This window comes from Lontra canadensis, unplaced genomic scaffold, assembly GCF_010015895.1.
Source record: "Lontra canadensis isolate GAN:19392208 unplaced genomic scaffold, GSC_riverotter_1.0 scaffold66, whole genome shotgun sequence".
Lineage (NCBI taxonomy): Eukaryota > Metazoa > Chordata > Mammalia > Carnivora > Mustelidae > Lontra > Lontra canadensis.
Genome location: NW_022631060.1, coordinates 6655433 through 6665321, shown reverse-complemented (window position 1 = coordinate 6665321; position 9889 = coordinate 6655433).

Here is a 9889-nt window from a genome sequence, read left to right as displayed (position 1 = left end):
GGACCTCAACCCTTGGACATAACCCCTGACTTCCGGACCTTGGTCAAAGTCCACGACCTGACATTAGACCTGGATAACATTCCTGACCCCAGCCTCCAGAAAGGACCCCAAGCCCAGACCTCAGACCACTGTCTTAGACTCTGTGACCTGAGATCACAACCCTTTGTCCTGCCCTCACTCCACACCGAGACCTTGACACTGACCTCAGACCCCCAATAGGACCCCAGATCTAGTTTTTGGACCATGACCTCAAACACTGATTCCATCCTGGTTACTAACCCCAACTTTGATTCCCATCCTGGCCCCAGACCATGGTCATGACCCTAAACCCTGGGCTTGGAGACAAGGACCAGACCTGAACTTGGACCATCAACCCCAGACAAGAGTTCCAGACCCAACATCAAGAACTCTGTTCACAGAACCAGGACCAGGATATCTAACCAGGGGCCCAGTCTGAACCTAGAACACTTAACAGGTCATCATGAACTTGGGACTTGACCACTGCAGTCAGGTTCCAGGCCTACCCCAGCCCCAACCTCACTCCTCCTGCTTTAGACCCAGCTTTTGCCCCAGGATTCCCATGTAGGACAAAGGACCCCTTGCCAACCCTCACCATCCCTGGACCAGCTTGTGGACCCAGGTCCCTGGCCTGCAGCTCCAACCACCCATGAAATCTTAATGGAATCATCATGATTCCACAACATGGAATCGAAACTCTCTCAGCCTGGGAGGACAAAGGAGTGTCAGTGCTACCTGGTAAGGGAAACTCGCCGTACTGAAAGGACTCGAGGAAGGGGTGGGGGGGAATCCATGTGTCTCAAAGCAGCACCCCCATCTCATCTCAACATGCCCCTCTCTAGAGTCTCTCCTCCTCTGCTTTCCAGGATGACAAGATCCCTTCCCAGTCCTTGAGTTTGAGCTTGAGGCCCATGTCAGTTTGTGGGCCAGTAACCAGGACCCTTTCGCAAACAGAGCCCCCCTCTCTGTGCATTTCTCAGGTAATCTTCTGAGATCAGCACCAGAGCACATCAGAAATAATCAGGTCCCTTCTCAGTGGGTAACACTACCATCCCCCCAGATACACAGGTCAGAACTCTAGGCATCATCCTTGACAACTGACAATTCCCTAGTCTCCTGGCCTAATCTCTCACCACACCCTCTCGTCTGGCCTGAGAATCTTCTTAAACCTGTCCACTTCTCAGGATCCCCATAGCTGCTGCCCTGATGCAAGCCCTGGCCAGAGACACCTTTCCCAAATCTAGACCTGACGGAGTTACTAAGGATTTTGGGAGCTGCTGATGGGGGGAGGGGGGTGTTCAGGGGGGCTCTGGGTTCCCACCCCCTCTGCTCAAAGCAGAGTTCCTTAAGTCAAGGAGCTGGGATGACTGGACCCTGCTCCCCTCTCCTGCTTGTGCTGCCACGATTCTCTGCACCTGGGATCACCCCACCAGCCCACGCATCCTTCTCACCTCTGCTCCTTTATTCTTTCCTCTTCGGACAAGCGCTCCAGTTCTGCACTTAGCCCCGGCTTCCTTGATTTGAAAACAACATCCGTTACAAGATGTATCATTCCAAGTTTTTGACTGGGGTGGTGGGGACTGGGTGGTTGAAGTTTCCTTAAATGTTTGTATCAGCTGGAAAATGCATCCTGATGTTGGGGAATGCTGATTTAAAAAGAAAACAAAAAGGTACATACAATCTCCAACTGTAACTGATAGTCCCAGTTCTCCCCTTGCCCCAGTGCCCACCACGGGACCCCACATAGAAAGGAATAGTCTGTGTTTGGTGCATGAATGAATGACGGAGTGAATGAGCTCCTCAGCCCAAGCAGAGTCTGAGGCTGAACAGAGCCGGTGGTGCACAAGGATGCCACAGCAGGAGGCCTCTAACCTCCCCTCCTCCTGCCCCACCCCAACTCTCCAACTCTTAGGGACTGACTCCAGCCAAACGCTGGCCCCGGTTTTCTGGAGCAGCCCCTTATTTTTAAAATTCTTCCTGAGGGGGCCTGGCTGGCTCAGTTGGTAGAGCTTGCGACTTTTGATCTCAGGGTTGTAAATTCAAGCCTCACACTGAGTGTAGAGATTACTTAAAAAATAAATAATAAGGGGCGCCTGGGTGGCACAGTTAAGTGTCTGACTCTTGGTTTCAGCTCAGGCTGTGATCTGGGGGTAATGAGATCGAGCCCCGCAGCCCCCAGGCTCCATGCTCAGTGGGGAGTGTGCTTAAGGCTACCTCTCCCTGGTCCTTTGCCCTCCCACCCCCACCGTGAATTTGTGTGCGCACATGCTCTCTTTCCCTCAAATAAATAAATAAATCTTTAAAAATATAAATAAAGGGGCGCCTGGGTGGCTCAGTGGGTTAAAGCCTCTGCCTTCGGCTCGGGTCATGATCCCAGAGTCCTGGGATCGAGTCCTGCATCAGGCTCTCTGCTCACTGGGGAGCCTGCTTCCTCCTCTCTCTGCCTGCTTCTTTGCCTACTTGTGATCTCTTGTCTGTCAAATAAATAAAATCTTTAAAATATATATATAAATAAAAATATAAATAAATAAATAAATAAATAAATAAATAAATAAATATTTGAAAAAAATTAAGTTCTCCTTCATCAACTTGTCCCTTTGGGTTCCGAAAGGCCAGCCATCCTGGCCCAGGAGGTCGTTCTTCCCTCCCCTCACCAACTGAAAACCCCATCCCAGCCCTGCCCGGGCCCCGGCAGGCCTGAAGCCCGGGTCCTTAGACGGGGAGCCAGTCCTCTAGGGCAGCCCTCCGATTCCGTTAACCCGGAAGCACGGCTGGGGGAGCCCTGGCTGGGAAGAGGTTGAGGGGAGTCCCTGGCCTGGGGCAGGCTGTTTTGGGGGATGATGCTGCCCCCTGGTGGTCGAGGAAAGGCCGATTGTAAACTCGTCTATGCCCCTTCAGACATTCCTTCTCTTAAAAAACCTTAGTGTTGGCCCAGCTGGGATGCTGGGAGGGAAGGAGTGGAACCCCATCTTTGCCCAGCTGGCAGGCCCGCAGACACACCACTATCTGGCATCTCTCTCAGATGACTGTAGGTGTTGCTGACCTCACGCATCCCACGCACAGCTCTGGCTCCCACCACCCAGGCGGTCCAACCTGCTCCTCTCTCCCACCTACCCATCCCAGTCGTGGTTCCTCCTTCTTCCAAAACCTAGGAGTCACCCTCGAATCCTCTCCTCCCTCATCTGCCACTGCCCCCACTCATACTCCTGCTGTCATCTGGCGTGTCTGCCTCCCAAGTGTACCCTGCGTCCTTCCACTGCGTCCTGCTGAGCCCCATCCAAGTCCCACCATCTCCAGCCTGGGGCTGATACCTGCACCAGCCTCCTCTCTGGGCTCCTGGCCTCTCCTCTAGCCAGTTTCTACAGGCCTAAAGCAAACCCCACCTCCAGTGACTGCCTCTGCACGAAGGAAAGATACCCCATGACCAAGACCGACAGGGTCTGGCCCCTGCCTGCCTCCCTAACTCAACTCCATCTTCCCTTCCCCCAGCCTCTTAGTCTCTGGTCATTCTGGTCTTCCCTCACTACAATAAGCCAAGTTTATTTCCACTTCTGGGGTTTTGACTTTATAATTCCCCTTGCCTGGAATGTTGCTCCCCTCCTTGCTGTCCAGGAAGGCTCCTGTTCACTCCGTGTCTCTTTGGCTGAGAGGTTCCTGCTCAGGGGGCTCTCCCTTGGTGCCCCTGTTTGCTGTGGTCACTGCATCATTCCTCACACCCAGCATGGGGCCTGGCACAAAGTTAGGCTCGCAAAGAGAAACCGGATTTAGTGGTGGCCCAGTCCTGTAAGGAAGACCTCTCAAAGTACACCTCCAATGAAGCTGGCAAGAGCTACACTGTAAGGAGGTGGGTGGGCAGAGAGGGCAGGGGAGAGGCGGGGAAAGTCTTCCAAAGATTTTTATTTATTTATTTAATTTATTTGACAGAGATCGCAAGTAGGCAGAAAGGCAGGCAGAGAGAGAGGAAGGGAAGCAGGCTCCCTGCCGAGCAGAGAGCCCGATGTGGGGCTCGATCCCAGGACCCTGGAATCATGAACTGAGCCGAAGGCAGAGGCTTTAACCCACTGAGCCACCCAGGGGCCCCAAGGCAGGGAAAGTCTTGAACTTGACATTGTGTGTGCATAATAAGCATGCGTCAGGTTGGGGTGAGGACAGACATGTGCCCAGACCCAGGAGTGCCAGTTGCCTCCTGCGGGGGCCTCCTAGGCTTTGAAGATCCAAGAGGATAAGCTCGGAGGCTTCCCTGACCTCATCAGGGTTGTCTGGATTGACAGGGAGAAACTCCTGTCTAACATGGACAGCTACCTCTCTGATGTCTAGGGCTTAGACGGGTGCCAGGCTCTTCCTGGGATGGCAGAAGTTCACTCGCTCACTCCTCCGAGAATATTTGTTGAGCTCCTACTACATGCTAAGCACTGGTGCTTGGCCTTGAGGATCCAACACAGGGAGAGACAAACAGTGAACTTACAGGCAAAATACACATAATAATAACCGCTGACATTTATCGTGTTCTCAGTCTCTGCGGAGCACTGTTGCTAGAGCCCAGATGATCTCATTTCATGCTCAAAACATCCTTATGAGGCAGGTGACAAGTTATTATAAGAGCCAGGAGGGGCGTCTGGGGGGCTCAGTCGGTTAAGCAGGGAGCGGGGTGGGGTGGAGGGGACACTTTTGGTTTCCGCTGGGGTGGTGGGATCCAGCCCTAGGATGGGCTCCGTGCTCCTCGTGATTTGCTTGTTCCTCTTCCTCGTCCTCTGCCCCTTCCGCTGCTTATGCACACACACTCTCTCTAAAATAAATAAATAAAACCTTGGGGGAAAAGCAAGCAAGCAAGCAAGCAAGCAAACAAGCAAGCGAGCAAGCCAGGAGCCTTCTCCTGTAAATCAGGGATACCCCCAAGGAAGGGCGTTTTTGCCAGAGCCAGAAGGATGGGAGGGAAACAGCTTTGTTTTAGGGCAGGCAAAAGAGTTTTTCGGGCATATGGAACAGGAAGTTAAGTGCGAAGGCCCTGAGGGAGGAAAGGGCTCTAGTATCCAGTAGGCTTGACTCTCCAGGACGCTGGTCCTATGCTCCCATCCGCACAGTCCAAGGCCCTTCCTGGCCCCTTGGCTCCCAGACACCCGCCCACAGTTCCGGGCCGGGCTTCCAGACAGCCTGCTCCGCCCGACCCGCTCTCCGGAGCAGCGCCTCTCCGTGGAACCCTCCGGAAGGTCACGCAGTCCCCGCACTGCCCCGGGGCCTCTTGTCTCTCTTTCCGCCTCTGAGAGAGCCTTAGCTAGGCCTGGGTCCCCGCCTGTGGCCCCAAGCGATTAGGGCCCCGGCCCTGGCCCCGCTCCCGCCCCGCCCCCGGCCCCGCCCCGGCCCCGCCCCGGCCTCCGTGGCGCCCCGCACCCAGCCGTCTCTAGCGCGCGTGCGCCCCGGCGCCCCCGGCTCCGCCCGCCTCTGGAATCGTCTGTGTTCTCGCAGGGAGCGTTTGTTTCCTGGCGCCCCAGGCCCCCCTGTGAGTGTCCGAAGCGTGGTCTCGTAGCCCCCACGGGCCTCATGCTGTGGCCTGTGGTACTTGTTGTGTCGCGGAGAGGGAGGACGTGTGCGGAGAAGACCTGGGGTCCGAAGCGAGTGCTGCTTGCTACTGTCCGGGCTGGATGCCCAGCCAAGTTACTTAACCTTTCAGAGACTTGCGTTTCTCTTCCTTGCCTTCCGGCCTGACCTCACCGGATCGCTCTGAGAATTAAGGGAGATGCTGTGTGTGCAGTGGTGGGCGGGACAGACGGCTTGCTGAGTGGCCACTGTCACACGTGGAGTATGTGGGCCTCGCTTGTATCTCCCTCTATGTGTCCTCTATGGCCTCTTTTCTCCCCTCTCCCCTTCTCTCCCTTTCCTTCTCTGGATCTTTTGGGGTGTTTTCCTCTGTGTGTCTATGTCTCTTTCCACTTCTGTCCTTCTGTCTTGCCATCCTAGCACTCCGATGACACATACCCTGGGGGAAGGGCAGCTGGACCATCCAGCCCCCTGTAACTCCCTGGAATGGGCAGGTGGCAGAGGCAGAAGCTGGGTGACAGCGCCAGGCTGAGAGCAAACCCAGGTGCGCCCGACCTCGGGTGCCTGCTGTCACTGTTTCCTGCCCACTCGGGTGTCAATGCTGAGCTTTCCTTCTGGGCTGGGGCACCTGGAAAGGTGAAGGTAGGATGGGTCTCTCCAGCCAGGAAGTGCCAGGCCTGCTCTGCTGCTGGCCTCCCAAGTGACACTTAGCACAGAGCTGGCCTGGGAGGGAGGGCGAGAGCTGCATGTACATAGACTGCAAATGAACTCAGGGCTCCTTGTTTAAAAAAAGAGAAGAGCATTTGAAGATGGCGATAGCAGAGCATTCCGCTGAGTGTGGGATCCTTCTGCGTGCAGGGCCCTGTAAGGCCATGTCCTTATCCCACCGCTCCTGGAACTGATGAAGTGGGAGGTTGAGCTAGCTCAGGCGAGCCCCACCCTCAAGAAGGGCTTGGGAGAGCTGGGGTCAAGGCTGTAGGCCCTGGCCTAGTGTTCGCATGCAGCCCAGCTCAGCCACTGACTCTAGAGCCTTGCTTCCTCTCGGAACCTTGGTTTTGTCATCTCTAGAATGAAGGCACCTGCTCCCTGGTCTGGGGTGTGAATGAAATGTCATCACTCGAGAGCCAGGGAGCCAGGTGGATAGGACTGACTCCCGGGCCAGCCTTAAGGTTGGTTTTATTATAGCCAGGACACTTCAGCTAGCTGCTCAGTATCCATAACTCAGTTCTTCACCTTTATTTTATTTTAAAGATTTTATTTATTTGACAGAGAGATCACAAGTAGGCAGAGAGGCAGGGAGAGAGACAGAGAGAGGGGGGTAAGCAGGCTCCCTGCTGAGCAGAGAGCCTGATGCGGAGCTCGATCCCAGGACCCTGAGATCATGACCTGAGCCGAAGGCAGAGGCTTAACCGACTGAGTCACCCAGGTGCCCCCTCCTTTTTTTTTTAAGATTTTATTTGAGAGAGAGCATGAGTTGGGGGGAGGGGCAGAGGGACAAGCAGACTCCCTGCCCACCCAGCACCTCAGGTACCAGCTGTTTTCACTACATTGTTGATGCCAACAAAAGGCACAGAATGTCCAAATTAATCCATTTTGGGTGGAGGGGAAATGGAGGAAGAGGTTTGAAGGAAAACGTTCATAGTTTTAGTGAGGGTAGCATATCCTAACCCGAGCAAGCCCAGGACCCTGGGATCATGACCCGAGCCGAAGGCAGAGGCTTTAACCCACTGAGCCACCCAGGCGCCTCAGATTACTTAAGATTTTTGAGTGTGCTTTAGGAAGAGTAATTCATAGCTGAAGGCTATGTGAGTTTTGAGAGGGTGGCAAGAGACGGACTGCACTGGGAACAGATGGGCCTCTGAGGATCTGAGCTACTGCTGGGCGCATCACCTGTTAGGTGTCAGGCTCTGCACCAGCTGCTGGAGATGATGTGGGGAGCAACACAGGCTGATCTCTGTCCTCATGGAGCTTCCCGGCTAGCTGGGGAGATGACCTTCGCGTCCTAAAAACTAGTAAGGTACTGTGGGAGCACAGGACTAGTCTAGAACGGGGCGGGAGGTGGCTTTCCAGAGGAAGGTAACAGATAAATTGAGGCAGGTGTACCAGCAGAGGGAATAGCAAAGGCCCAGAAAGGGTTGGACTGAAAAAAGGTAGGTATGGGTAAAGAGGAGTCCGAGGGGCAAATGGTGAGTGAGGAAGCTTGAGGCCTTTGTCCTGAGAAACATAGCAATAGGTTTTAAGCAAAGGAGTCAAATCTAAGAAAAATGTTCAGGCTGCCAGCATGGTGGGCAGGGGTTGGACTGGAGGCCGGGAGGCACTCAGGGCTCTTGCTGTGTTCAAAGTTCCAGACAATGGTGGCTTTGATTAGGGTGGCAGAGATGAAGCCACCTAGAGGCAGATGGGTTTCTGAGGCAGTTAAGCTGCAAACCTGACATCCTTCCTTCCTTCCCTGGCAACATCTGACCACCACCACATCCATATCCATCCTCAAGAAAGCAACATGAAATCAACTAACTCCTTGTCCAAGACCTTGTCCTTTTCTAGAACGTGCAGAGCTGGAGCTTGGGGAGTAGGATGGGCAGGGATTCCCCACTCCTTTGAAGGTAGTGGTGGAAGCCAACTCAAGACCTCCCAGATGTGAGTGCGGCTCTCTGGATATGCTGCCATCAGGGCTGGGGTGGTAGTCGGCTGGCAGCACCCAGCACACTGATCTAAAGGCTGCAGGCTTGTACTCAACAAGCCAAGTGATGAGAAGCAGCAAGATGTGGTGGGACCAGTACTGACTGGAGCCTGTCTGGTGCAGACCTTGCTCAGTGACCTTGAGCAGGCACTATCAATGGGTCGGCTCTGCAGCTTTAGCGGGTGGAGGCTGGTTGGCCTTGGATCTCCAGGGATGGTAAGATTAGAAATTCCCAGGCCTTCTCAGCACAGCACCATGGGAGGGGGGGGCGGGGACTACAGGGAATCAGGTCATCACATTTGCACATTCATTACAATGTTCGCCGTGATGAAGTAAACTAGCATGGTGTTTCTAAAAGCAAGTAATGTTTTTTGACATTAAAAAAAAAAGGAAGGGCAAGTAGTACAGGCCCGTGATGGTTCTGCTGCTTCTCCTCCGAGGATCAAACAGGCAACCCTTGACCTTGGTCTCTAGCACCAGAGCCTCCATGACCTTCTGACACTCAGGCACACACACACACACACACACACCCCAACGCAGAAAAGGTTTTGTTCTTTAGTTTTTAAAGTCTTTTTATTAAAAAAAAAAAAAAAAGAAAGAAAGAAAGAAAGAAAAAGAAAAAAAGAAAAACACCCAAATCCCAAAAAACCCAAATCAAAGTATTTCCCATCGGAGGCTGTTTCTTTTTTTGTCTTTTAAAAATTTTATTACACAAATATCTCCCATTCATGTGTCAGAGGAAAGATGTCCTTGCTCTTTCTAAAACCAATAGTGGAGAACGTTTAGAAAACCGAAGTCCAACTAAGCTTTCCTCCTTCCCTGGCCCAAAACAACCCCCATGTGTCAACTGAGATAGCAGGACTTGCCCCCTTAATGCTTACATTTAATTTAAAATTTTTAGCACAACATTGGAGATTGACTCTAAATCAGCAACAAAAAATATATATTTACAGTATTTCTCCAAAAAACAAACAAACAAAAAACACAACCAAACCCTTTAAACATAGTGACTTTAGGAGTTTTATTTATGGAGCAGTTATTTTTTTTAATCACCAAGTGATTTTATATTATATATATATAAATTTTCTTCCTTTCCTTTGTGGTTTTTCGCCCCGGTGCTTGGAAAGATGGAGGCGGGGTGTCTGGCCCTGCGGTCTGAGGAGGGCAGGCTCTCCTGGCAAGGCCACATCTCAGAGCAGATTGCAGGAAATGCGATGGGACTCCCGGGATCCTCTGTCCCCAGAGACATTTCTTTCCTCCACGCAGACCAACCCTCACCTCTAAAAACCATTTCCCCCCTCACAGTCCTAGAGAAAAAGGCAACCCAGCAAGGGCATAGGTCCATCTGCCACCACTCCTGGGCTCCCTTTCCTGCTGACCAATTTACGTGCGCGGTAAAAATGCTTGTTTTTCCAAACCAAAAACAAAAATAAAAACCAACCCCCCCCCACCCCCAACCAAACCATCAGCTTGGAAATTTCTGTGGATGAAATGTCCCAAAGTCAGAGGCACTCTCCCGGCACAATCCCTGCTCTGAAGGGGTCTCTCCACCTCCCCTTTTATAAAAAGACAACAAAACGAAACAATCTTTTCAGTACTTTCCACAGGAGCAACCAGAAAAAGGCAGGAAGCTTCCAATTATAGGTCATTAACAAT